General features: G+C 56.3%; 1 pseudogene; it reads right to left on the bottom strand.

Moving 5' to 3' along the window:
* Positions 1–10,654: 10,654 nt before the first annotated feature.
* Positions 10,655–23,056, bottom strand: LOC128948122 (Fc receptor-like protein 2; annotated as a pseudogene).
* Positions 23,057–23,853: the final 797 nt, after the last annotated feature.

The raw sequence follows: 23,853 nt of genomic DNA, 5'->3' as shown, positions 1-23,853 counted from the left end.
GTCAGCAACAGGGGCAGCGTGGCTGAGAGCGACCTCCTGAATGTCACCGTCCTGGGTGAGCAGGACCCTCAGGCTGGGGATAACCCCACCCACAGCAACGCCATCCCACCATGTCTATGCCACCATTCCCTGTCACACCAGGTGCGTGCCGGTGACCCCGTGACCCTGCACTGCTCGGTGCAGGTGAGCTCAGACCCTGCCACCTTCACCTGGCTGCACAATGAGCAGGAGGTGGCCCAGGGTCCCCCACTGGAGCTTGGGGACATCGATGTGGAACATTTGGGCACCTACCAGTGTGTGGCCACCAACCAGCTGGGACAGGACGGGCACCGTGTGTTCTGGGCACTCAGCCCTGAGCTGGCCCTGGAGGTGACACCTGGCTCACCCTGGGTCACAGGTGGGGTCACACAGGGTCACCGGGGTGTTCAGGATCCCCGGGGTTCACAGTAACCCCAATGTGTCCCCCTCTGTCCCCAGCAGTGGCTGTGAATGTTGGCAGGACCCTCCTGTTCCTGCTCCTGCTCCTGGCTGTCATCGGGGGCTGTCACTGGTGGCACCACCAGGGTGGGTGACAATGGGGGGGATGGGGGTCCAGGAGTGAGGGGAAACCCCCAGAATGGGGTCAGAGATTGGCAGCACCCAGGGCCCCTGAGCTGGGGGAAACTGAGCCCACAGTGACCTCGGCTGGGTGTCCTGGGGAATTTGGGGGGAATTTGGAGTATCTTGGTTGGGCCTCCAGGGTTAACCCTGAGTGGGTTTTGAAAAACATTTCAATGGTGCTGGGAGCTCCTGGAGGGTTTGGAGAGTTCTTGGAAGGCCATGCAGGGATGTTGGAGAATCTTTTTGGGGGAATTTGGGAGGTGTCCCTCCCTTGCAGCCTTGGGGTTCTGGGGGCTCAGAGGGTCTAGGATGCTGGGGATGTTTGGAGCCCTGCTGTGGTGCAGAAGTACTGGGGGGTTCAGGGATGCTTGGGGAATCCTGGGAGAATCACGAGTCCAGTGGGAATTGGGGCAACTGTGGGGATTTGGGGGTCCTGTGGGTAGTTGGAGCTGCTGAGGTCCCAGGAAGGTTTAGGGGTCCTGGGGTCCCCACGGTCACCCCCTCCCCTTTTCCTTGCAGCCACCAGGAAGCTCCAGGACAGGTGAGTGGGAGGCTCAGGCTGGGACTCCTCTATCTCCTTCTTCAGACACCCCCCAGACCCCCCTTATCCCTACAGGACCCCCGGACAGGCGGGCAGTGCTGGACATCAAGTCATGGAAATCGAATGGGTGGGGGGTGTGTAGGAGGGGTCACAAGGACACGTCACCCTCAGGTGTCACCCCCACCCAGGTGTCTGCAACTGGTGTCTCTCACAGGGCCCCCCTGCACGACATCCTCCCAGGTGAGCAGCATGGAGATGTCAGGACCCCAAGGGTGACAGCAGGACCCCAGTGGCATCTGCGAGAACCTGCTGTGACAATGGGGGGTACTGGGGGTCCCTACCCTAGGGCCATCTATTCCCCCCAGCTCCCGTGGGTGCCCACCGTGCCTGTGGGGTCGCCACAAGAGGGGGGTACCAAGTGGCCTGCCCAGAGCTCCCTGTTCCAATGTTCCCAGTGCTCCCAGTACCCCCAGAGGCTCCCTATTCCCTCCTTCAGTGCCAAGGGGCACAGGACCCTTGTCCATCTTATTATATCCAAAATGCAGATTTTTATTAAACTGGGAGAAATGGTTTTTGTTTGTTCAGCTCGGCCTGGTCAGCTAGGGAAGGAGGAGGGTTCTGGTCAGGTTGTTGAGCAGATCGTTCTGGGATTTGCAGGATTTTTAGGGCTCCCTCAGGTCCTTGAAGACAGGGACAAAATTATCAATTGCTGCATTTCCACAGTGGTTCCCTCACAGCTGCCCTGCAGAGGGGAAGAAGCTGCCTCTCCCTGTTTGTCCCCTCTTGGTGATACTGGCCACAGGCTCAGGGATGTTCTGCAGTGCCGCCCCATCACCACTGGTCCTGACCCCTCAGCTGCTGAGCCCCTCAGGCCAAGGTGGAGCCGAGCAGCAGCAGGATCTCCCTGAGAGCCATGAGATCCCTGGATTGAAGCTTGGGGAGGCCGGAGGTCTCCCCAGATGCCACCCTAATGCCTGCCCCAGCTCCAGCCCTGCACGCTGCCCCTGGAGCCCAGAGCCCCACACCCGGTGCTCCCTGAGCAGTGTTTGAGCCGTGGAGCTGCTGCAGAGTCTCAGCCTGGCCTGGCCATTGGGCAGCCTGGGGTGCCAGGAGGAGCCAGGAGGGCAGAGGGGACTGGGAACCCTGGGGAGGAGTCCCGGGCACTGCAGGAACTGAATCCCGGCCTTGGGTCACTGTCACAGGTCGCGGCTGGCATTGCGCTGTGAGGGCCGGTGTCAGCATTGATAGAGACAGCATCCTGTAGTTTGCATGCATGAAGCCAGTTTATTGATTTGGAAAGCTCCGTTTATATACCTTTTCAGCTATAGCTACAATTAGCAGCAACCACAATGTTTACATTTCTTGGTAACATCTCTTAATCATGGCTTTGCACAGGCTCACACAGGCATGTACAGTCTTGCATGATTTCTCTCAAACGAAGCATATCAAGCACACCGATATCTTTTGCTTCCTCCTTCAAGGTTCTGCTTTCTGCTGCCAAGGCTTATCGCCTACAAGGGCTAAAATGTCCATGTCGGTTACAAGCCGAACAGTACCTTCAGTCCTGCTTTCTGGCTGTATTCCCATATCTCGCCCTTTCTTTTCCACCAGTAAAATCTTTTTTGTGGATTTATCAATTAATCTTTGAACACGTGGCAAAACATGGCAAACAAATCACCATAAGCAACAATACAGCTAAAATATAAGTTTCTATTTCAACTAAATTTTTAAGCCAGCCGGTAAGTTCCCATGCCTCAGGTATTTGTCCAAGACAATCCCCATTGCTAATTTGCAATTTAGTCACACTCTCTTGAAGGGCTTGTATGCTTGCGTGGATAGACTGAGAGTGGTCTGACAGATTCATGCAGCATAAACCTTCAAAGCTTCACAGCCATGTCCTGGCAGTCCTACTTCTGTTCTTGTCTTGCTTGAGGGCTGTGTGGCAATTAGGGAATTTTTCTTTTCTCTGGGCCTGCTTCTCTTGGAGGCAAATGACATTTGTCCAGACAAACAGGTAACTGTTTCGGACCTGTTGGTGATAAAACACATGCCTACCTTCTCCCTAGGTTAGTAAATGAGTTAGGCCTTATCAGTGTACACTCAATTAAAGATCTTAACATAGAAACTCTAGAAATTGTCTCTGCACATGCAAATCTTCAAAGCAGTATTGTTCTGCAAATGATCAAATTGATTTGATTTGCTTTCAAAATTTTTTGTGTAAATATTAGTGTAAACACTCTTGAGGAGCCATACTCCCCTGTCTCTTTTTTTTTAACAACATGTGTGTCTCTTGCTATGAATCTGAAGGCAGTATAAAAAACAAAGTATGTTGCAAAACAAGAAACTTACACTAAGCAGAAATAAATCAGAAAATATGTACAATTAGTAGCATATGAGAGATAGAAGCTTGATTTAAAAAAAAGCATTATCAATTCCCTAAATACTGTACCATCCCCAGGGTCTGCAGGTACTGGAACACCTCATTTTAGAGTGACGGCTTGGAGAACCATTCCTGGATAAGATTTCCAAGATCACTCTGTGTCGCAGACATCTTTTATGGAAAATCCTTTCCTTAGGATTTTTCCTCCTGAGAAGCTGAGAGGCCTCAGGACCAAAATGTAAACATTGATTTTTTGCTGCTGTGGAATGCAACACGTGGATCTTTGATTGGCCCATCTTGGATGTTTGTAATTATGGCAAATCACAGCCCAGCTGACTCAGACAGAAAGCCAAGCCACAAACCTTTGTTATCATTCTTTGCTATTCTATTCTTAGCTAGCCTTCTGATGAAACCTTTTCTTCTATTCTTTTAGTATAGCTTTTATGTAATATATATTATAAAATAATAAATCAAGCGTTCTGAAACATGGAGTCAGATCCTCGTCTCTTCCCTTATCCAAGACCCCAGTGAACACAGTCACAGATGGTGACCCCGAGTGACTGGAGGAGCATTGCTACACTGGGTAAACCCCAAGTGTGTGGCACTGATGGTCAATTCACAAGTGACCACAGAAGTGCATTCTAGCCAGGAGCTGAAGAACTGAAGATCCTGAAATTGGACAGAGTCCACAGCCAAGGCTGACCACTAAGAGAATCTTTTGAAAAGCCTCCAGAGAAGATGTCCGGAAAGCCTAGCAGCACCAAGCATCTTGCTGGAACCCTGAGGACACTGTCACAAGGTACTGTTAACTCTTCCCTTCCTGACGATGTTGCCCTTCACAGAATGTGGCTGCACATGTGGGTGAGGGTCCCTACGGAGGCGGAGATTACATTCTCCCTCTCAGAGGAGAAACTTACTGCCCTCTGGCAAAAATGGGGTCATGAGGACAGAGTTCCTATGGTGAAGAGACATTTCTATGAGTTTTTCCGAAGGGCAAATTTTCATGGGTTTTTCACGAATGTGCTTTATGCCCTTGATTCATACATATGGGAATGCATGGAATTCATTATTATGGCTCGGTATCAGGATTTTGGATACCCTTGGATCTATCCGTCATTCAAAACGCTCTTCCCAGTTTTGAAATGGAAAGCAGCTTTGTTTCAGTGGATTGCCAATTGCAGGGGCCTGGCTCCACTCCCGGGAGAAGACCCGCTGCAGGACCTGCTGGTTTCCAGCCCCCCTGAATTGCAGCCGGGGGGGAGAGGTTTTGCCTTCAGCCGAGGGAAAGATTTTTTCTGCACCTTTGGAGCATGCTCAGACAGAGCCGCCATTTCCACCCCCTCGTTGGTCTCAGGGGGTATCTGAGTGGGCTGCGCTGCCCTGGCCAGCCCCGCAGACCCCACCCCGCCTGAAAGAAACAGGGCCAGGAGACTTCTTCTCCTTTTTAATGCCTTTATTAAAAGTGATCAACTCAGGATTGGGCAGCTGGGCAGGGCTGCAGTCTCCCGTCACCTCTCCCAGGGCAACTCAAAGGAGGAAGACATGCGCAGCTTCGTCCACTAGGGGCAGAGCTGGGGATCACGTCCTCGTGGGAGCCTTTAGGGCGTGGTGATCCCATCTGAAGTTAGTTTTCCCCGTTCCTTCCCGTCCGCTCCTGGTTTCGGGATGACTCCCATGGTCAGGGCGAGAGGGACTCCGAAGGTGTTCAGCATCTCTGCAGACTCAGCATTCTGTTCCTCACATCCAGATATCACTCCAACCTCTCAACTCTTAGTTGGCTTGTTGTTTTGGGGTTTTTTCAGTACGTTTGGAGCAGTAGTCCCCCACAGCATGCTGGTCCTGGAGTCACTTTGCATAGCCCCCCCCCCCCCCCCCCAGGTCTCTTCACTATTTTGGGGAAAAGTACAACTTAGCCTGAGGCATGGCTCTGCTAATACAAAAGGAGCAATTAGCCACAACGACCCGCGATTACAATAACAAAACAAGCAGAACTTCTGCAGCAACAGTGATCTGGCTGATTTTTGTAACCTTTTCTCACAAAAAAAATAGCAGAATTTTTGTTCATAACACCGCCCAGCCCTGTAGGTGGCACCGGTTTATGTGGCACCTCCTCCTGGGCCCACGGGGCCGCCCCAACCTGCCCTGCGAGTGCTGCCGCCTCCCCAGGCAACCTTGCCAGCAGCTCCGATTGTTTCAGTGACTGCACCTGCGTGGCCAATCCCAGATGCCCCAAGGGCCGACCCCGCGGCCCCGCCGCCCCCAGCTGTCCCACCGTCTCCCATGTCGGCTCCGCCAGATTGGCTGTCCGCGCCTGCGCTGCAGATTCCGGAACCCAGAGTAGATGTGGCTGCTGCCTCTGGCCCAGCAGGGGATGCACTCCCTCTGGCCTTGCTGCCCCCACCGGCCCCCCCGGTGGCCTCGCCGCCTTCCGCCGAACCAGTCCCAGTTCAAGACGATACTGAAAACGGTGCTGAGCCTGCAGGACCCTTATCAGAGTTGCCTGCGGTCCTGCCACCCCCAGCGGCACCTCCAGCATCCAGCGTGGCTTCATCCCCCGAGTTTTTCGGGCTGTCCCAGGACTGCCCCTGCGGGGGGAGCTGGGACAGGGGACGGAGGCATCGGCCTCTCCTTCCGTGGAGGAGGCATGGCCCAACAGCTGAGTGTGGACACAACTCGGCTGCCTGCCTTCAAACTCAGCATTTTTTGCGGGCTGGTGCGTGTTTGGTTGAGAGCTTCAACTCTGGGGGTTGCAGAGATCCCTGCTGTCCCTCACGTGCCCCAGCAGCGAGGGACAGGTGGCTCCCGGGAGTTCTGCCTCTGGTCCCCAGCCCGGAGTGGGGGGCATGGTATCGGGAGGCAGAAGGGAGGAACACCTTTTGCATTTGCATTACAGAGGCAGAGGAAACAGAGGAAAGTGACCATTGCTCGCTTGATGTGGGAAAAAAGCATCCCTGGACACGAGATGAAGATAGTCGTGGAAGCTTCTGTTTCCCAACCGCTGGTGTTCACCAGTGGAGCTAAAGGGACAAAGCATTTGGTCACTCATTCTGCCATTCCATTGCAGCAGGGTGCTGGGTTGTGAGAACACAGACCCCACCTCGCGGGCTGGGTCTGGGCCGTTTGGCTTGGTTCCCTGGGCCAGGGCCACTGCCCAGCCAGCTGTTGGCTTTGGGGGCTTTCTTCCCCCATCAGGACCTGGGCCACCTGGGCCAGGTCTGGGATTTCTGATCCTTCCAAGAGGAACAGGGCCCCCCAGGTCCTGCTCTCAGGCTCCTCTGCTGCTGCTGCTCTTTCAAAAAAAAAAATTAAATAAAAAGAGTTGAAAGAGCTAGTAGCAGCTCAAAAGCGTTGAAGAGCCAAAAATTACCTTCAGCCCAAGTGGTTCAATTAAGGGCTGTGGCCAAGACATTCCAGAAATTTTCTCAAAATTGTTTGATGACTGTCAATGGGTTTTTGATAACTATTGATGGATTTTCTTTAGCAGTTCTTTGTTTCAGGATTCTGCAAGCCTGTTTCAGGACTAAAAGGGACTTTCAGAGATGTCAAAGAGGAACATCTTCAGTCCATGGACTTTTCCTGAAACTCATCTGTTCAGACAGCTGTTGTTTTTGCATTTTCTTATATTGTAAAATTGTTTTAGTGATATGAGAGAATTTTATGTTCTACAGGTGAAGTATTTCCCTGATCTCTCTACATCAGCACTTGATTGGAGTTTTGATTGGCAACAGATAATCTGTCAAGTGTTTGTTCTTTCCTCTGCATGGGTACAGCAGACAAAATTACAAGCACTTTTCTTTTTAATTTAACTAAATAAAAAAGAAAGTGACATGTCGCAGACATCTTTTTATGAAAAATCCTTTCCTTAGGATTTTTCCTCCTGAGAAGCTGAGAGGCCTCAGGAACAAAATGTAAACAATGATTACCTGCTGCTATGGAATGCAACGGGTGGATCTGTGATTGGTCTCATAGAGTTGTTTGTAATTAATGGCCAATCACATCCCAGCTGCCTCGGGCTCTCTTTCAGAGCCACAAACCTTTGTTATAATTCCTTTCTATTCTTAGCTTAGCTAGCCTTCTGGTGAAGCCATTTTTTCTATTCTTTTAGTATAGTTTTAATGTAATATATATCATAAAATAATAACTCAAGCCTTCTGAAACATGGAGTCAGATTCTTCATCAAGAAGAATCTTCATCCAAGAACATGGGTGAACACCGTACCAAAGTGGGACACAAGGAATGGGGCTGCCGTGGTTTGATTTTCAGGGGAATGGAGGTGCCAGTGATGGAGGGTGGCTGGATGGACACAGGGGTCTCAGCTCCTTCCCTGAATGCCTCAGATTTTGGGGTGACCCAGGGCCTAACACAGCCTCCACAAGGTGCCAGTGACCTGGGGGTCACCTCAGACAGACTCCAAGGGGCTCTGGGTCCGTGGAGCTGCAGCAGAGGTGAGAATTCTGTGTGTGGAAAAAGGCCTGGCTGTGGTTTGCTCAGCCCTGCAAGAAGCACAAAGCCCAAAGGGAGCCCAAGCAGTGGCTCTGTGAGGGCCTTTGATGGTTTTCAGAGCAGGGCTGGCTGGAAAACCCCACTGCAAGGGCAGCTGTAGGAGAACCAGTCCAAAAATGCAGCAATTGATCATTTTGTCCCTTTTCCCAAGGTTCTGAGACAGCCCTAAAAACCTTTCAAAGACAACAACATGCTGCTCAACAACTGACGGGGTCCATCTCCCTTCCTGTCTAAAACTTGCAGCCTTTTATAAGAGTCCAGGAAGAATCTTTGGGTTCTGGCTGTGGCTGCCAGACAAGAGGGAAAAGTGTGGAAATATCAAGAAGGGGCTCTACCCCACAGCCCTGGTGGGGCTGTGGGACTGACCCTGTCTGCATTCCAGGTTTGCCAAAGCTGCTCCATCCCTGCCCTCCTCGCCTCAGTGAAAGTCTTGGGGTTTGCCGGAATTGTGGTTTATTGCCACCAGAGATGCTGTTGTGGACCCGAGACCTGCCTGGGGTCAGGCACTGCCTTCCTTCCATTTCATGGAGAGCAGTCACGGGTGTTGCGCAGGGCGTGTGCCTGGCCCGGGACACTGCTACACTGCCAGTGGGCACTGGGATCCAACCTGCTGCCTTGACGGCTTCTGCCCGCTGCCGGTGGTGGTGCCGGGACCTATTGGTGGCCGTGAGTTTGCACAAGGAGCGATTTCCCCTCCTGCCTCCTGTCCGAGGCCGCCATGGCCCCTGAGGGGATGGAGCTGGACCGGGGCGCCCCCTGCTGGCCGGGAGTGCTCCCTGCAGCGGCCTCTGCTGGCTGCGGTTATAACTGCCACAGAAACCAACAGCGCTGAGTGGGAGGGAAAGTTCTGGATTTGTGTTGTTGGTTCTCTTCTGGTTTATAAATTTCGCACTAAAGCGCTGGTATTCTCTTTTACAGTTCTGCCTGGAAACCCCAAGAGATTTACACATGGGTCTTCTATCCATTCCAGGAACATTCCTACTTTCCTTGGCAGATATTTCCCATTTAAATGAGTTGCCAGCTCATGGGTTCCAGAGTGCATGGGACAGACAGCCCAAGAGAAGACACCGTCAGAGACTTGGTAACCTCATGCTCTGCCTTTTCAGCTAGTGGGGCCACCAAGTGCCCTCTCCACAGGTGGCATTTCTGCTCACAGGGCCACTCAGGAGCTGGCTTTGGCAGAGCGTCACACTGTCCTCAGTGTGCCATGACTGACAGACTGATGGACAGATGGGGCCCTGTCTCACCAAAAGCTAGGCCTGATCCACCCCTGCCACATACAACTGTTCCAAAATGTCTCCAGACATCAAACTTCTTTTTTCTCTAACACCCCACCCTGTGCAATGGCCTGATCCCAACTTCCATGGAAAAGGGCGAGGCTCCAGAACACCCACAGGACCTTTGTGACATCCTCGTGTGGGGAAAACTGCAGAGGAAGTGTTTGGGACAGGGAACAAGAGAATCCAGAGCCTCCTGAAGGCCACTTTGGCCATCAGAGCAAGGGAGGTTCAGGACTCTGCCAGGTTCCTCTAGTGAAGGAAATATTCTGGGAGAAATATCTGGGGTTTTTTCCTTGTTGTGGCTTTCACTAGAAATCGTTCCTTGTGTGAACATTTCAACTCTGAACCTGGTTGCTGTTGCTGTTGGTTTTATTCTCTTTCGTTTCTGTTTCAGGAAATTGTTCTTCTCTCAGCCCTTTGAAATCTTTGTGCCTTCACGGGGAGAGAGAGGGGCAGTTTTTAGTGACAACACACATGAGTGGGATCCCATGGGTGGGGACCCCCAGTGCCCCCCAGTTCCCCCCAGTGTCACAGCACATTCCCGTAGATGTCACCGGGTTCCCGCGGTCGCCCCTGGGGTCCCCGCAGCTGCACGTAATTCACCTGGGTATCCTGGAGGGTGGTGGCACTGGGGGACGCTGCAAGAGACACAGGCTGTGGGATCTGGGTGGGGTGACACTCGTTGGGTGACGTGTCCCGCTGCATGTGTCCCCCCTGTACTCACCCCCTGCCCTCTTGGTGACCACGATGTGGGTGTACAGCACCTCCCCCTCCTCTGGGTGGGCCTGGGGATGTGGGGGGGCCCTGAGGGAATAAAGGGGATGTGGGGGAGGGGAGGGAAGATCTTGGGGGTTGGGGTAAAAAGGGAGAATGTGGTTTGAGCCCCCAACTCACCTGTCCTGCTGCTTCCTGGCAGCTGCAGAGGAAAGAGGAAAGAGGTGATATTGGGGTCCAAAGGGCCCTGACCCCTCTCATAAATCCTGTACCTCAATGGGACCCTCAATTCCCCTCAGGACCCCCAAGCATCCCTGAAGCCCCCCAAAATGCATGAACCTCCAAAGTGGCCCCATACAAATCACCCTCAGGAACCCAAAGCCCAGCAGTGATAGAGCCCACTCAAACACTCCCAGGGCTCCTGAAAGAACCCCCAACATCCCTGCAGAACCTCCAGCACCTCCAAAAACCATACAAGACCCCCAGCCAAAGCCACAGTTGTGGGTCTTTGGGTCGTTCCTTATGGTTCCCAAAATCTGAGAACCCCTACCGCTCCCTGGGACCTCCCATGCCCCCATTGTCACCCACCCTGGCAGTGCCACCAGTGCTAGGTCACAATGACAGCCTTGAGCAGGACTAGGAAAGAGAGGGCCCCACCGACCCCTGCAGCCACTGCAAGAAACAGAGGGGGACACATCAGGGTCACCCATCACACCAGGAGTCCTGCACTCCCTGGTGACCCCCCCCTGTGACCCAGGGTGAGCCAGGTGTCACCTCCAGAGCCAACTCAGGGCTGAGTGCCCGGAACACGCTGTGCCTGTCCTGTCCCAGCTGGTTGGTGGCCACGCATTGGTAGGTGCCTGAATGTCCCACTTCAACGTTATCGAGCTCCAGGAGGGTACCCTGAGACACCTCCTGCTCATTGTGCAGCCAGGTGAAGGTGACAGTGGCTGAGCCAACCTGCACCGAGCAGCGCAGGATAACGTTGTCACCTGCACGCCTCTGGTGTGAGAGGGAACTGGGGGTGATGGTGGCATTGGCCACAGGCACTGCGAGGACACAGACAGGGCTGGCACATGGCAAGGTGGGATGGGGGTGCCGTGTGTGGAGGTCACCCTCAACCTGAGAATCCTGCTCACCCAGGATGGTGACATTCAGGGGGTCACTCTCGGCCACGCTGTCCCCGTCACTGACCTGGCACTGGTACTGGCCGCTGTCATTGTCCCCAACATGTTGCAGCTCCAGATGGGGGCTGGTGCCCAGCAGTGCCCCTGAGCCTTCCCGGTGCCAGGAGATGGACAGGGGACCTGTCCCTGTGGCCACGGAGCAGCTCAGCACTAGTTGGTCCCTGAGTGCCAGCTGTTCCCCAGGGGGCTACACTGACAGGACACCCCCGAGGGCAGGACCCCTGCAGGAGAGGGGGACACCAGGGGACAGTGAGGGACCCAGGGGGTTCAGGGAGGGGCAGGGGAATTCCAGTGAGGGAGAGGGGTCGCAGACATTGGGGTGGTGGGGCTTAGAAAGGAACCTCGAGTGAAGATGGGGGTGGTCAGGGAGGAACACCTGGAGACGGAGGTGGGAAACACCAGGAAGGGTATGGGGACCCAGGGAGGGGATGGTGTGACGTGGGAAATGGGCGAAGACCTCAGAGAAGGGTGAAGGGACCCAGGGAAGGGTGAAGGGACCCGACGAGGGATGGAGGGAAACACGAGCCAGGAATGGGGGGACCTTAGGAGGGACTCAGGGCAGTGATGGCAGGACACGGAAAAGGTGCCAGGGAAGGATGGGGGTTATCATGTAGGGGTTGGGGGACCCAGGGAGGGACCCAAGAAAGGAGGGTGGGAACCAGGGAGGGATCCAGGAAAGGTTGGGTGCCCCACAGCAGGTGTCAGGGAAAGCTGGGGGATGCCAAGCAGTGTGGGGGACCTGAGGCATCTGTGGGGGCTCCCTGTGCCCTGTACTCACTGTGCACTGTGATGAGGAGCCAGGTGCTGCTCTTCTGCACTGTCCCCCTCTCAGAGCACACTTCACAGCTGTAATTCCCCGAGTGGGAGACCCTCACAGCGGGCACCAGAAGCTGCGGGGACCCCTGTGGGCCCCCCACCACCTGCCCGTCCCGGTAGAACACGTGCAGGAGTGGGGCTCGGGGCCGCAGGGGGCTGGGGGTGCTGAGGCAGCTGAGAGTCAGGGGGGACCCCACAGTGCATTTGGGGGGACCCTCCAGCAGTGGCACAGAGCAGAGCTCTGGGAAGGAGAAGGGAGGTGAGGACTGTGACTCTGACTCTGCTGGGAAGTGGCTTTGGAGGCGTCAGGAGATGGAGTTCCAGCTGTGGGGATGCTCACCATGCACTGTCACTGTCACTGCTGCTGACTGTGACTGCCAGGACCCCACCAAGCCCTCACATCTGTAGTGGCCACTGTGGTGCAGCTGCAGGGGGGAGAGGGACAGTTCAGTCCTCCTGGGGTACCCCCTGACATCGTTCTCGTCCCAGTAAAATCACACCCTGGTGAGATGGTTGTCCTGCCGACACCAGCAGCGCAGTTTCAAGGTGTCCCCCTCCAGCAGTGCCTGCGCTGGCACCTGCAGCACCAGTCTGTCTGTGGGACAGGAAGGTCACATCTCACTGATGAGGCCATTTTGAGGTGGGTGCCCATAGCACCAGGGACATGTGGGTGCACTGGAGTGCACTGCGGTGCAGAGCAGGGCAGTGCAGAGCAGGGCACAGGCTCTTGTCACTCTGGGGGTGTGAGGCCACCCACGGAGTGGAGCCCACCCTGAGTTCTCAGGGGTCACCCTGATCATTTAAGATCCACCCTCACCATCTAAGACTGTCACGGGGGGGCTGTGAACACGTCTGGGTCTGTCACATGTCTAGGTTCCACTCTCAGTGACACTGAGGTGGTTGTGTCCCTCCTGCTTCCAGCACTGCCCATCCTTGTACCTTGGTGGCACCGGCAGTCCCCGAGCCCTGGCAGGTCAGTGTCACTGGGTCCCACAGTACCGCTGGCCTCCAGGAAGTGTCCACCAGGAGCTGGATGGTCTGGGCACCTACGGGCGACAGGGGACACCAGCCTGCCAGGGCCAGTGAGGTGCTGGGGTGTGAAGGTCTGCCCGAAATGAATGGGTGACGAATGATTTTTTTTTGGTGCAAAAAAAATTAACCAACAAAGGCACGGGGGGTTTTTCAGTAACAAATCAAAAAATGCAACTTTATTGATGATAACCACAGCTGAATATGCATTTGGTTAGGGAATCTGGGGAAAAGAAGAGTAAGACAAGGGAAAGAGGGAGGAAAGAAGGTTAGGGAGGGCCTATAGCTACCGAAACGTGATGTCTTCGGGGGTCCTGCCTTCGGAGCTCACCGGTGTACGCCTCGGGGAGATCTCAATGGATGGTTGATCCAAACCCCAAAATATACTGTTCTTGGTTGGGGGAAGGGTGGCCGAAATTAGGTTTCCATGGAGGGGAAAAGAATAGGAAAAGGAGGAGGGGGAGAGGTTATTCCATTGTTTTCATGGCCGAATGCTCGCAGGTACATTTACTCTGGGCAGTTTTTCCCCCCTCCCCGAGCTGGGAGGGGGTTCAGTCCCAGTCTCTGGAAGGAGGTTGCCAGGGGGTTGCCAAGGAGGTGCCAGGGGGGTGCCAAGGGGGTACCATGGGGGTGCCAATAGGGTGCCAGGGGGTTCTTGGTTCCACGATGAGGGGATTCGCCTCTCTGTTTGTCTGTCACGGTGGTTGAAGGCAGACAAGAGGGGTCTTCTCTTGGAGGGGGGAGCCACCCCAGAGCTCAGTCCAGCCAAGTCAGGAGGTTGGAAGAAAGTCCAGATCCATTTTTCAGAAAAGGGCAGCATGCCCCTTTTGAGTTCAGCATGGCATGTTCTGCAAACACCACCTGTGAACACACTGAATAAGCATGAGACTTTCTTTCTCAACTGGCTCAACAGTATTTACCCTTTTGGGGGTCTTTTCTCATGACAATTGTGAGGCAAAAATGAAGGATTTTCGGATGGACTCTCACATGGGGACAGCAGGGTGGGGACATAGCATCCCCCGAGGACTCACCAGCAAGGCTGAGAGTCTGGGCTGAAAGAGAGAAGGGACAGGGCTGGGTGGGGGTGGCCCTGCAGGGACAGTGGCACCAGGGTACAGGGAGTGGTGGCTCTCTCCAAAAACTGTCCCTGTAGGGACAGCAGTTCTTGTGGGAAAGTGTGTCTAGGTGGTCCCCAAAAGGATTTGGAGAGGCAGGGGACATGTCTGTGTCACAGACACCCGTGCACCACATCCCTGTGGCACAGACACCTTGGGAACAGGGACACTGTGGACACCTCGGGCTGAGGCAGAACATGGAGACACTGTGGACACCCTGGGCACAAGGACATCACGGACACAGCCCATGCTGGCCCAGGTCATCTCCACCAGCTCATGATCCCATCCCCATGATCCTATTCCCATGGCCACATCCTCACCGTTCTTGTCCCCTTCTCCCAGTCCCTGCATCCCAGTTCCCTTGTCCCTATCTCCAGAGGTCCCTGAGCCCAAAGGTGCCAGTCCCCACATTCCCATTCCCAAACTCCTGCCCCCTCTTTCTATCCCCAAAGCCACCCTACATCTCCAGTCCCACCAAGGTCTACTGTGGGTAACATGGACTGGCACTACTGACATTGGGGACCTCAGGGGACTCTGCAGCCCCCCTGTGCCCCCTCCCCTCCCCATCCCCAGGGTGTCAGGCCCATGCCCGGGGCACTCACCCCACAGGAGCAGCGCCACCTTCCCGGCCAACCCGGTGTCCCCAGCCATGTGCACTGGCTGTCACTCGCTGCTGTGGCCACCACTCCCCTGGCTGGCAGCTCTTCGGATGAAGGGGAAGGAAGCATGGTCACTTCTCGACCTCATGCGTAGGTGGCCCTTGGTGGGGGCAGGGTGGCCACAAGCTGGGGACACAGGTGGGTGGGACAAAGTGGGACATGGGGTTCCCAGGAGTGGGGGGCTCAATGGGTTTGGAGAGGCGGTAATGGGGTCACTGGGGAATGGAGGTGCTGAGCGGGGGGTATTACTGGCTATAGGGATGCCATGGGAATGGGCATCCTCATAGCTGGGGGGACTCAGGGATGGGAGTCCTCGGGATATGTGGGCTCCAGCGATCTGAGGTCATGGGATGGGGGAATGGTGGGTCCTAGGAGGATTTCAGGGGATGGAATGAACCAGAGGAGGTTCTTTGGGAATGTAGTCCTTGGCGATGGAGATCTTGCGGAATGTCAATAGTGGGATGGGGGTTACAGAGAGGCTGGGACATAAGGAATGGGGGTCCCATTTTTCAGTTCCCAGGGGAATGGAGGTCCCAGGGATGGGCAGTGGCTGGGTGAGCCCATGGGTCAAAGCTCCTTCCCTGAGTGCCTCAGATTTTGGGTGACCCAGAGCCAGCACAGCCCTTGCAAGATGCCGAGGGCCTGGGAGTCACCCCAGACAGATTCTGAGCTGATCTGGGTCTGTACCCCCGTAGACTCCAGTGACTTCTTCCTCTCTTTATTCCATTTCCATCATTTTACCTCTCAATTTCACAAGCCCCCAGTTCGTGCCTAGAGGATCCTGTGTAGCTCCTGAGCAGGGAATGTGCTGGGGGAAGCCCAGGGTGGGGGAAGCAGGGGTGAGGGGTCTGCAGGGAGGGCTAGGGAGGCTGTGAGGGATGGGGGTTACTAGCTTTTACCTCCCCCAACACTTTCTCTCTCCTGCAGCAGAAGGAAGACGCCATTTGTGCTGAGTGTCACACGGTGATGGGGGCAGGTTCTCTCCTGGGGGGCACATCCAGGGGGCTCTTGTCCTGGGGGAACCCTGTCCCAAGGGGGACACATCCAAGGGGCTCCTGTCCTGGAGCACGGCAGCTACAGGGGGCTTCAGAGTTCTCCTTTCTTTCTCCTCCCCTGCAGGATCTGATCCAGAAAGAGCAGCTTGAGAATGGAGCCCCGGGCAGGAAGGAGCTCCCAAACTCCTGCTCCTTGAAGCCAGTGGCCATCCAAGGGTGGGACCCAGCCATGGCCCAGCCCCACTGCACAGGGATGGCCATTGCCCAGCCCTGCTGTGCCCAGCCCTAGGTGGCAGCCAGCACCTGAGGATCCCCCCTGCCCCCTTGGCTTTGATTCTGGCAGCTTTAGAGCTGCTGCAGAGGTGAGAATTCTGTGGGTGGAAAAAGCCTGCCTGTGGTTTGCTCAGCCCTGCAAGAAGCACAAAGCTCAAAGGGAGCCCAAGCAGTGTCTCTGTGAGGGCCTTTGATGGTTTTCAGAGCAGGGCTGGCTGGAAGCTGCCTCTGCAAGGGCAGCTGTGGGGGACCCAGTCTAGAAATACAGCAATTGATTATCTTGTCCCTTTTCCCAAGGGGCTGATTGAAATCCAGAACTACTGCAAATCCTACAGTGATCTCCTCAAAAACCTGACCTAGACCTCCTTCTTGAACAAAACCAGCAGCCTTTTGGAACATCCCAGAAAGAATGTTTCAGCTCTGTTGTAGCTTGGGTCCCTGCCAATTAATAATTAGCACTGACTCCATGATTCCAGAAGGCTGATCAATCACTTTAATGTACTATACTTATTAAGAAACTCATTGCCCTTGCAGACAGTCCAATACAGCTTTAACTTAATTGGTCATTGTAATTAAAACACCATAACCAGGGCCCAATTAAGAAATCACCTGTTGGTAAACAAATCTCCATAACACATTTCACATGTTCAAAACAACAGGTGCAGCAAGTGAAGATAAGAATTTTTTCTCATTCTTTTCACTGATCTTCTCATGGCCTTCACCAGGACAAGGCCTGGGAAAGTTGTGCTTGCTGCTCTCTGTGACCAGAGAGTGGCTGCCACGGAGTTCTGGGTCAGCTGCCAGACAAGACGGAAAAGTGTGGAAATATCCAGCAGTAGTTGTGCCCTGCTGCTGTGGTGGAGCTGTGGGGAGTGACCGTGTCTTGATTCCAGGTGTTCCCAAAGCTGCTCCATCCCTGCCCTCCTCACCTGCACAGGGCACGAGGAAGAGACAGGGCTCAGCCCCGCCCCAGCTGCACCCCATTCAGGGTACCCCTCCACTTCCCAGAGCTGTGAGGGCCTTACCCTGACAACGCTCGGTCCCGACACATCGCGACACTGGCTTCGGACACGCTGCCACAGTCGATTCGGACACCCCGTGACCATCCTGGTACTCTCAGTGCGATGGCAGCTGGGCCCCTTCCCGGTGCTCCGGGACCACCATTGCGGTCCCTCCTTTCCACAGACCCCACCACAGGGTCTCTGCTCCCCCCAGTGCCGGGGTCTCCCCTCCACCGTTTTGCTCCCTCCACGCTCGGGGCTCCCCAGTGGGGTCCCGGTCCCTCCATCCCGGCCCCTCCCACCCGCTGCCCCCTGGCCCCTCCGGCCGCGCCCCCCGACCGCCCCGGGGCCGGCACCGGCAGAGGCTGCCGAGCCCCTGCAGGATGAGACGTTCCTGGGGCAGCGCCGGCTGAGCGGGACCCGGCTCACTCACGCTTTCCTTGCCCGCAGCACTCAGGCTCCAGCAGCCTCGGTCTGCTCGTTCAGGATGTGCCAACTGCTCCTGGAGCCCTGCCCTTTGTTGGGAACAATCCCTGGAGCACCCAAATCATCCCCAAGGCCTGGCCGGGACCTCCTGTGAGGCTGCGCCTGAGCCCTGAGGGGTTTGGGAGCCAGATGGGTGTCACTGCTCTGTCCCAAAATCTGGGGGAAGCAGGAATGGCAAGCGGTGCCCTTTGGCCCTCTTCTGAGCACCCTGTGGAATTCCCGGCGCTCCTGCTCCTCTCCATGGCCAGGTGCTGTTCTAGTGGCCCACTTGCTCCAGCTGCTGCTGCCTCAGCTGCAGGATCCCAAAATCCCTGGGAGAGGCAGAAGAACCCTGTGTTTGTGCACAGGGATGTTTTAGAAGCATGGCTGAACTTGAGGAACCCCAGCACCAATTATAGCACCTCCTTAATGGCCTGCAGGTCCCATCCCAGAGCAGAACAGGGGCATTAGCGTAACCAGCTCCAGTTTTCTCCCCGTTTTTTCCTCCCAAGGCACATCTCCCGGCCAAGGCTGTCCCTGCACTCCAGCGGCAGCTGCAGAGCCCTTGGAGCTGTGGCTCTGCTCTCCATCTCCTCTTCCTCCCTCTGCAGATGCTGTGTTGGGACCAGCAGTAGCCCAGGAAGAGCAGGAACGCCAAATGTGCTCTGGAGCCCCCTGAGGAGCCCGGGCAGAGCCAGCACTGAGCACCAGCTTTCCTCAATATTCCAGGGCAATTCAACATTTCCAGAGTGGATGTGACAGGGCTGAAAGAGGAAATGGGAGTGAAAGGCTGAGGATTTGCAGGAATTGTGGTGTAAAGCCACCAGAGGTTCTGCTGTGGACCCGAGACCTGCCTGGGGTCAGGCGCTGCCTTCCTTCCATTCGGGATCATAGACAGTGGTTGCGGGCTGTTTTGCAGGGCATGGTACAGGCCCCAGGACACTGCTACGCTGCCAGTGGGCACTGGGATCCAACCTGCTGCCTTGGCGGCTTCTGACCGCTGACGGTGGTGGTGCCGGGACCAATTGGTGCCCTTGAGTTTGCCAAAGGAGCGATTTCCCCTCCTCCCTCCCTTCCGAGGCCGCCATGGCCCCTGAGGGGATGGAGCTGGACCGGGGGGCCCCCTGCTGGGCGGGAGTGCTCCCTGCAGAGTCCCCCTGCTGGCTGCGGTTATAACTGCCACAAAAACCAACAGCGCTGAGTGGGAGGGAAAGTTCTGGATTTGTGTTGTTTGTTCTGTTCTGGTTTATAAATTTCCCCGTGAAGAGCTGGTATTCCTTTTCCTACACTTTTGGTCTGAAAGCCAAATCATTTTTTAAATGAAAAAAATTTTAGAGATGGGTCTTCTATCCATTCCAGGAACGTTCCCACTTTCCTTGGTAGATATTTCTCTTTTAAATGAGTTGCCAAAACTTGAGTTCCAGTGTGGATGGAACCGACCCCTCAAGAGAAGACAGAGTCAGGGACTTGGTCACCTCACACCCTGCCTTTTAAGCCAGTTGGGCCACCAAGAGCCCTCTCCACAGGTGGCACTTTTGGTCACACGGCCACTCAGGGGCTGGCTTTGGCAGAGCATCATACTGTCCCCAGTGTGCCATGGCTGACAGGCTGATGGACGGACGGGGCCCTGTCTCACCGAAAGCAAAGACTGACCCACCCCTGCCACACACAACTGTTCCAAAATGTCTTCAGACATGAAAATTTTCCTGTCTCTGACAGCCCACCCTGTGCCATGGCCTGATCCCGACTGCCCTAGGAAAAAGGGCAAGGCTCCGCAACCCCTGCTGGACCTTTGTGGCATCATCATGTAGGGGAACATGGCAGAGGAGGGGTTTGGGACAGGGAACAAAAGAATCCAGAGCCTCCTGAAGGCCACTTTGGCCCACACAGCAAGGAAGGTCCAGGCCATGCTGAGGGAAATATCTGGGGTTTCTTCCTTGTTGTGGCTTTCCCTGGAAATCGTTCCTTGCGTGACAATCTGGAGTCTGAACCTTGTTGCTGTTGCTGTTGGTTTTGTTCTCTCTCGTTTCTGTTTCAGGAAATTGTTCTTCTCTCAGCCCTTTGGGATCCTTGTGCTTCCAGAAGGAGGGAGAGGGGCAGTTTTGGTGACAGCACACTCACAAGTGGGTGCCCATGGGTGGGGACCCTCAGTGCCCCCCAGTTTCCCCTCAGTGTCCCAGCACATTCCCGTAGATGTCACCGGGTTCCAGCGGTCGCACCTGGGGTCCCCACAGCTCCGCGTAGGTCACCTGGGGATCCTGGAGGGTGGTGGCGCGGGGTGACGCTGCGAGAGACATGGGCTGTAGGATCTGGGTGTGGTGACACTGGTGGGTGACATGTCCCTCTGTGTGTGTCCCACCTGTACTCACCCTCTGCCCTCTTGGTGACCATGACGTGGGTGTACAGCACCTCCCCCTCCTCTGGGGGGCCCAGGGGATGTGGGGGGGCCCTTAGGGAATAAATGGAATGTGGGGGAGGGAATGAGAGTCTTGGGGATTGGGGTGAAATGGAAGACTGTGGTTTGAGCTCCCCACTCACCTTTCTTGGTTCTTCCTGGCAGCTTCAAAGGAAGGAGTGGACAGGTGACTGTGGGGTCCCAGGACCCTGAACCCTCTCAGGATTCCTGAACTCCCATGGGACCCGCAAACATCCCCAAAGCCCCCCAGAAATCATGGACCTCTCCAAACCCCCCAGCCAAGTCAGCCTCAAGAACGCGAGCCTGTTCAGGGACAGGAAAACCCATCACCCTCAAGGCCCCTGAAAGAACCCCAACATCCATGCAGGACTCTCCAGCACCTAACCATACTCTACAGGATGCACAGACAAGGTCACAATTTTGAGGCTGTGCATGCTTCCCTATCGCTCCCCAACTCTGGGGGCCTCTACTGCTCCCTGGGACCCCCTGTTCCCCCATTGTCACTCACCCACATGGTGCCTCCGGTACCAGGCCACAATGACAGCCACGAGCAGGAGCAGGAACAAAAAGACCCCACCGAACCCTGTGGCCACTGCAAGAAACAGAGGGGGTCACATCAGGATCACCCATCACCCCAGGGGTCCTGCACTCCCTGGTGACCCCGTGTGAACCCACCTGTGACCCAGGGTGAGCCAGGTGTCACCTCCAGGGCCAGCTCTGGGCTGAGTGTCTGGAACACGCAGTGCCCGTCCTGTCCCAGCTGGTTGGTGGCCACACACTGGTAGGTGCCTGAATGTCCCACATCGATGTCCCCAGCTCCAGGAGGGGACCCCAGGCCACCTCCTGCCCGTTGTGCAGCCAGGTGAAGGTGACAGGGCCTGAACCCACCTGCACTGAGCAGCGCAGGGTCACGTTGTCACCTGCATGTATCTGGTGTGACAGGTGACTGGGGGTGATGGTGGCGTTGGCCACAGGCACTGCAGGGACAAAGATAGGGCTGAGGCCACAGGGAGGGGCTGGCACCTGGTATGGGGGGATAGGGACAAGGGGATGGGGGATGTTGGGGATGGGGTCACATCAGGGAGGGGTGAAGGACACAGGAGAGAGGTGGGGGGACCCAAGAAAGGTGTCAGGGAGACCTGGAGGTCCCCAACCAGGGCACTCAGGGCGTCTCTAGGGGTTCCCTGTGCCCATCCCCACACTCACTGCGCACCGTGATGTGGATCCAGGCGCTGTTCTTTCGCACAGCCCCCCCCTCAGAGTGCACCTGGCAGCTGTAATTCCCTGAGTGGGAGACCCCCACGGTGGGCACCAGCAGCTGTGGGGACCCCTGTGGGCCCCCCACCACCTGCCCATCCCGATAGAACACGTGCAGGAGTGGGGCTTGGGGCTGCAGAGGGCTGGGTGTGCTGCAGCAGGTGAGTCAGGGGGGACCCCGCGATGGGCTGGAGGGGACCCTCCAGCACCGGCACCGAGAAGAGCTCTGGGAAGGAGAGGGGAGGTGAGGACTGTGAGTCTGAGTGTGCTGGGAAGTGGCTTTGGGGGTGTCAGGATATTGGAGTTCCAGCCATGGGGGTTCTCACCGTGCACTGTCACTGTCATGGCTGCTGACTGTGCCCACGATGACATTTCAGAATTCACCCAGCCCCTGCAGCTGTAGTTTCCACTGTGGTGCAGCTGCAGAGGGGACAACAACAGCTCGGTGCCACTACGGGACCCCTCCACCTCCTTGTCTCCATGGAAGAATTGCACCTTGGTGATGGGGTTGTCCCGCCAGCGCTGGCAGCGCAGTGTCACTGTGTCCCCCTCCAGCAGCTCCTGTGCTGACACCTGCAACTCTAACTGGGCTGCGGGACAGGGGGGTCCTGTCACAACAGGGTCCCGTTTGAATGGGGATCCCCCCATTGGGTCACATCCAGCATACAAGGGGTCCCCAATTCCAACTCGGGTTCCCCCACACTGGGATGCTCTGGGATGCTCACCTTGCACTGTCACTGTCACCTGCGGTGACTCCTGCTGCCCCCAGGATCTCACCCAGCCCCTGCAGCAGTACTTGCCGCTTTGGCTCAGCTGCAGGGGGGACAGGGACAGCTTTATACTATCATGGAGTCCCCTCAGTTTCTTCCCTTTGTGGTAGAAGGACACCGAGGTGACCGTGTTGTTCCACTGGCCCCGGCAGCGCAGTGTCACAGTGTCCCTCTCCAGCAGCGCCCATGCCGGCACCTGCAGCACCAGCGGGTCTGGGGGACAGAGGGGTCCTGTCACACCCGATGGCACCAGGACCCCCCCATTATGTCACACCCAGAGCACCAGGGGTCCCCAGTTCCAGCATGGGGGTCCCTCTACACTGGGATGCTCTGGGATGTCCCAAGAGCAGGGCACGAGCTCTGGTCACACAGCAGGTGACCCATGGAACAGAGACCACTCAGAGCCCTCAGACACCCTGTGGGTGCCAGGCTTGGGACACCCAAATCACCCTCACCGTCTGAGACTCTCACGGGATAACTGAGCCCGGTGCCGGGCCTTTCACATGTGTAGGTGCCAATCTCAGTGACAGTGAAGTGATCGCGCCTTTCCTGCCCCAACCGCTGCCCGTCCTTGTACCAGATGGTGGCACCAATGGTCCCTGAGCCCTGGCAGGTCAGTGTCACCCGGTCCCACAGCACTGCTGGCATCCAGGGGGGCTCCACGACAAGCTGGGTGGTGTGGGCACCTGTGGGTGACAGGGGACACCAGCCTGCCAGGGCCAGCATGAGGCTGGGGACAGCAGGGTGGGGTCATGGCATCCCCCGAGGACTCACCAGCGAGGCCGAGGGTCTGGGCTGGAAGGGAGAAGGGACAGGGCTCAGTGGGTGTGGCACCGCAGGGACAGAGGCACAGGGGCATGGGGTTTAGGGGCTGTTGCCAAACAGTCTGTGTGGGGGCACTGGTGTGGCACAGATGTCTCAAGGACAGGGACACAGCAGTCAAGCTATGCTCATGCATGAGGCCCCATGCTGGCACAGGTTACCCCTGTCAGCCCCATACCCACATCCCCATGGCCCTGTGCCCATTGTCGCATTCCAATGGCACCTGGACTCATCGCCCAAGCACATGGTACCGGTCCTGTTGTCCCTGTCCCTACATATTTGTGTTCCTGTCCCCACAGCTGCTCAAGCTCCAAGGTTCCTTCTGCCACATCCTTGTCCCCACATTCCATCCCCCTGTCCCCACATCTGAGTTCTTTGTTCCTGTTCTGTGTTCCTGTCCCCAAAGCCACACCACAACTCTGGTCACACTGGGCTCTGTGCACTGCTGGCATTGGGGAAGTCAGGAGACCCCACAGCCACCCTGTGCCCCCTTCCTTCCCTATCCCTGGGGTATCAGGCCCATGCCCAGGGCACTCACCCTACAGGAGCAGCACCACCTTCCCGGCCATCCTGGTGTCCCCAGCCATGTGCACTGGCTGTCACTCGCTGCTGTGGCCACCGATCCCCTGGCTGGCAGCTCTTCGGATGAAGGGGAAGGAAGCGAGGTCATGTCCGTCCCCATGTGTAGGTGGCCCTTAGTGGGGGCAGAGTGGCCACAAGCTGGGGACATGATGGGGACAAGGCTGGGTGGGGCAAGGTGCGATATGGGTTCCCAGGAGTGGGGGGCTTGGGGGGTTTGAGGACGTGGGGATGAGTGTCCAGGGGAATGGGGGTCATGAGGAGGGGGAATCACTGGGGATGGGGGGCCAAGGGAATGGGGGTGCCCAGGGCTGGGGGGACTCAGGGATGGGAGTCCCAGGGGAACGTGGGCTCCAGGGATTTGGGGCCATGGGACGGGGACGCTGGGGGAATGAGAGTCCCGTGGGAATGGGGATCCTGGGACAATCAAGGTCCTGGAGGAAAGAGGATT

The sequence above is a fragment of the Melozone crissalis genome, unplaced genomic scaffold (assembly GCF_028551555.1).
Source record: "Melozone crissalis strain CALT ecotype California unplaced genomic scaffold, PUWL_Pcris_2 ptg000114l_1, whole genome shotgun sequence".
In the NCBI taxonomy this organism is placed as follows: domain Eukaryota; kingdom Metazoa; phylum Chordata; class Aves; order Passeriformes; family Passerellidae; genus Melozone; species Melozone crissalis.
Note: the sequence above shows the minus strand (reverse complement) of the source record. Positions and strands in the feature narration are given on the sequence as shown.